At 38.1% G+C, this 5,163-nt stretch overlaps 1 protein-coding gene across 2 annotated transcripts in view; it reads right to left on the bottom strand.

The window, feature by feature from the left end:
• Crybg1 (crystallin beta-gamma domain containing 1) overlaps positions 1-5,163 on the bottom strand; it is a 244,754-nt gene that overhangs the window by 177,871 nt on the left and 61,720 nt on the right. The window lies entirely within an intron of this gene.

Raw genomic sequence — 5,163 nt, 5'->3', positions numbered from 1 at the left:
TGGAAAAAATGAAATCAGAAATAATTTCTCAGATAACAGGAGAAATTGTGCCCTAGTGCAAGACATGATCAATAAATCTAGAGAGGAGCTCAGGAACATGATGGAATCCCAACTTAAGAAACAAATGGAATCCATTATACAGATGCAAATAGATTTCCAGGAGATGAAAAACTCCACTGAAAGTCTACACAGCAGAATGAGCCAATGTGAGGACAGAATTTCACATATAGAAGATAAGATTGCAATTAGTGACCAGGAAAAGAAAACTTGCTTCAAAATTATAAGGGAACATGAGAAATCAATCCAGCAGCTGCTAGATGATGCAAAGAAGAATAACATAAGACTGATTGGGCTCAATGAAGAAACAGGAGACAGTGGAAATGACATAAAAAATCTCTTCACAGAAATAATGGCAGAAAACTTCCCAAGCAGGGGAAAAGAGCTTGACATACAGGTAAGTGAGGCATATAGGACTCCAAATAGCCTTAATCAAAAAAAACCTATGCATAGGCATATAATTGTTAAGATTCCAGAAACACAACAGAAGAATAAAGTTCTACAAGCAGTCAGAGAAAAGAAATAAATCACATACAAAGGCAAGCCCATCAGAATCACAGCAGACTTCTCAACACAAACCATCAGGCAAGAAGAGCTTGGAGTGACATATTCCAAGCCCTAAAAGAAAACAGCCTCCAACCCAGATTGATGTACCCTGCAAAACTATCTTTCAAAATGGATGGAGAAATAAGAGACTTTCATGACAAAGAGCACCTTAGGAACTTTGTGAATACCAAACCAGCACTCCAAAGAATTTTACACAATATCCTAGGAACAGACAATGAGGATCACAACCCCAGGAAGCAAAGCAGAATGAACCCATCTGGCATGACAAGAAATTAAAGGTAAAGGGGGAGAACCCAACAAAAAGAAAAAGTCATGGCAAAGACAAGTCAATACGTTTCAGTTATAACCATCAATGTTAATGGTCTCAATTCACCAATCAAAAGAAATAGACTGGCAGAATGGGTCAAGAAACAAAATCCAACAATATGCTGCGTACAAGAAACACACTTCATTCAAAGGGAAACTCATAGACTGAAAGTTAAAGGGTGGAAAACAATACTCCATGTGACAGGAACCCAAAAAAAAGCAGGAGTAGCTATCCTCTTGGCAGATCAAGTAGATTTCAAACCAACACTGATTAAGAGAGATGAAGAAGGACACTATATCCTTGTAAAGGGAAGAATCCAAGAGGAAGAGATGACAATCATAAATATCTATGCACCAAACACTACTGCACCCAACTATATAAAACAAATACTAATGGACATGGAAAGTCATATGTGCACTAATACAATTGTAGTGGGGGACCTCAACACCCCACTGTCACACATAGATAGATCAACTAGACTAAAAATAAGTAAAGAAATACTAGAACTCAATCGAACTCTTGAACAAATGAATTTAACAGATGTTTACAGAGTCTTCCACCCCACAAAATCAGAATACACATTCTTCTCAGCTGCACATGGGTCATTCTCAAAAATAGACCACATACTCACACACAGAACATGTTTAAGTAAGTGCAAAGGAATTGAAGTTATCCCCTGTATATTATCAGACCATAGTGCAATGAAATTGGAGATCCATAGCAAAAGAAACTCAAAAAATTTCATAAACATGTGGAAATTGAACAACACACTTCTGAATAACCAATGGGTCACACAGGAAATTAAAGAAGAAATCAGACAGTTCCTTCAATTAAATGACAATGACAATACAACATATCAGAATCTATGGGACACAATGAAAGCAGTCTTACGAGGGAAATTCATAGCAGTGAATACGCATATTAGGAAAACAGAACGAGCCCAATTAAACAACCTCATGCTGAACCTCAAGCTTCTAGAAAAAGAAGAGCAGGACAACCCCAAAGCTCACACAAGGGAGGAAATTATAAAGATCAGAGGAGAAATCAATGCAATGGAGACTAAGAGAATGATACAAAAAATCAAGGAGGCCAAGAGTTGGTTCTTTGAAAGAATCAACAAAATTGACAAACCCTTAGCCAACCTTGTCAGAAAAAGGAAAGAAAAGGCCCAAATCCATCCAATTAGGAATGAAAAGGGTGAAATTACAACAGACCCAGCAGAAATCCAGAGGATCATCAATACCTACTTCCAGAACCTACACGCCAATAAGATGGACAACACAGAAGAAATGGACAGATACCTAGATACATATGAATTACCAAAGTTGAACGAAGAAGACCTAAAAATTCTGAACAACCCAATATCAACCAATGAAATTGAAAATGTAATTAAAAACTTATCAACTAAGAAAAGCCCGGGCCCTGATGGCTTCACTGCTGAATTCTACAAGACATTTAGAGAGGAACTGCTGCCACTACTGTTTAAACTCTTCAATGAAATTGAAAGGGAAGCAATACTCCCAAATTCATTCCTGGAAGCAAGCATCACCTTGATCCCCAAAGCAGAGAAAGACCCAACCGAAAAAGAGAACTATAGGCCAATCTCACTAATGAACATAGATGCAAAAATCCTTAATAAGATACTGGCAAACAGAATGCAGAAGATCATCGAGAAGATCATACACCCTGATCAAGTGGGATTCATCCCAGGGATGCAGGGATGGTTCAATATACGAAAATCAATCAATGTAATACACTATATCAATATAGCCAAGGACAAAAACCATATGATTATCTCGATAGACGCAGAAAAAGCATTTGACAAAATCCAACATGCATTTATGATAAAAACCCTACAAAAAATTGGAATAGATGCTCTCTACCTCAAACTGATAGAAGCCATCTATGAAAAACCAACAGCCAATATCATACTAAATGGTCAAAAACTGAAATCCTTCACACTCAAATCAGGAACAAGACAAGGATGTCCACTATCACCACTCTTGTTCAATATAGTTCAGGAAACATTAGCCACAGCAATTAGACAAGGGAAAGAAATAAAAGGAATAAAGATAGGTAATGAAGAAGTCAAATTGTCATTATTTGCAGATGACATGATACTCTATATAGAAGATCCCAAGAACTCCACCAAAAGTCTTCTAGACTTAATAACCAAATTCAGTCAAGTAGCTGGTTACAAGGTCAACACACAAAAATCAATAGCTTTCCTCTACACCAATGACAGACTCACTGAGACAGAAATAGGGCAAATAATTCCTTTCACAATAGCATCCAAAAACTGAAATACCTAGGAATCATCCTAACGAAAGAAATCAAAGACCTCTCCTCTGAAAACTATGGCACTCTGAAAAGAGAGATTGAAGATGATATCAGAAAATGGACAGGCATCCCCTGCTCCTGGGTAGGAGGGATTAATATAGTGAAAATGGCCATACTTCCAAAACCGCTATATAGATTTAATGCAATTCCAATTGAGATCCCAGCAACATACTTCATAGACCTAGAGAAAACAATGCAAAAATTCATTTGGAACAAGAAGAGACCCAGAATAGCGAAAGCAATTCTAGGTAACAGAGACATGGCAGGGGGTATCACAATCCCCAACCTGAAACTCTACTACAAAGCTACTGTGATAAAAACAGCATGGTACTGGCAAAAAAACAGTCCTGAGGACCAGTGGAACAGATTAGAAGATGCAGAAACAACGCCAGACACACTCAGCTATCTTATCTTTGATAAAGGAGCCAAACACCCTCACTGGAGGAAAGATAGCCTCTTTAATAAATGGTGCTGGAAAAATTGGGCTTCAACTTGCCATAGATTAAAACTAGACCTGTTTCTCTCACCATGCACTAAACTGAAATCAAAATGGATTAAAGATCTAAATATTAAAATAGAAACTCTGAACCAGTTGGAACAGAGGTTAGGTAGAACCCTTGAAGACATCGGTGTAGGAAAAGATTTTATGAACAAAACCTCAGTTGCCCGTGAACTAGCACAAACAATCAACAAAGGGGATCTCTTCTTATTAAAAGGCTTCTGCACAGCAAGAGAAACCACCAGCAGTGTGAAGAGACAACCCACAATGTGGGAAAAAGTTTTCACCTGCTCTTCCTCAGACAAAGGTCTACTATCTCGAATCTATAAAGAACTTAAAAAGATCAGATCTCCCAAATTTAAAGACCCAATCCAAAACTGGGCATCTGAAATGAACAGACATTTCTCAGACGAAGAAGTAGAAAGAGCAAATAAATACATGAAAAAATGTTCAACATCACTGGTCATTCGAGAGATGCAAATGAAAACAACACTGAGATTTCACTTCACTCCAGAAAGAATGGCTGCTATCATGAAATCAACCAATAACAAATGCTGGAGGGGCTGTGGGGAAAGAAGAACCCTGCTCCACTGCTGGTGGGAGTGTAGACTGGTGCAACCACTGTGGAAATCAGTATGGAGATACCTCAAAGAACTAGGACTGGACGTCCCATTTGACCCCGCTATTCCATTGCTGGGGATCTTCCCCAAAGAATTAAAAGAATCATACCACAGTGATATATGTGCGCCCATGTCCATAGCAGCGCAGTTTGTAATAGCTAAAACTTGGAAACAGCCCAAATGCCCATCAACTGGAGACTGGATAAAGAAAATGTGTTTTTGTTATAAAATGGAGTACTACTCAGCCATAAAAAATGAGAAATTAGAGACATTTATGGCTAAGTGGATGCACACTGAGGCAATACTCTTAAGTGAAATAAATAGGACACACATGTGTAAATACCAAATAGTTTCTCTGGTGTGAGAAACTGAAAGTGTAAATAAGGACTAAATGTATAATAGGTCATGTGAAATAGGAAGAAAAGGGGCAAAGGGGAAGGAAGTGGGAGGGCTAGGGGAAAGGATAGAAGGGAATGGGATTAATATGAGAAAATGGAAAAATAGGACCAAAATCTTTGTAAATAGGGAGGAATGGAGGGGTTGAAGAGAGGGCTGGGCAAGGGTGAAAAATAAGAACCAAGAGAGACTATGTAAAGGTGCAAACTTCCAATGATGAATGTCATTATATTGTATACCTAAGATGTACCAATGATTAGAATGAATAATCAATAATGTAAAATAGGAAGAAAAGGTCCAAAGGGTAGAGGTAGTGGGAGGGGCAGGGGAAAGGAAAGAAGGGAAAGGAAAAATGCTGAGAAATGGAAAAAATGGAA

Source organism: Heterocephalus glaber, unplaced genomic scaffold (genome assembly GCF_053883595.1).
Source record: "Heterocephalus glaber isolate CG9 unplaced genomic scaffold, H.glaber_assembly_v1.0 deba00000942, whole genome shotgun sequence".
In the NCBI taxonomy this organism is placed as follows: Eukaryota; Metazoa; Chordata; class Mammalia; order Rodentia; family Bathyergidae; genus Heterocephalus; species Heterocephalus glaber.
Note: the sequence above shows the minus strand (reverse complement) of the source record. Positions and strands in the feature narration are given on the sequence as shown.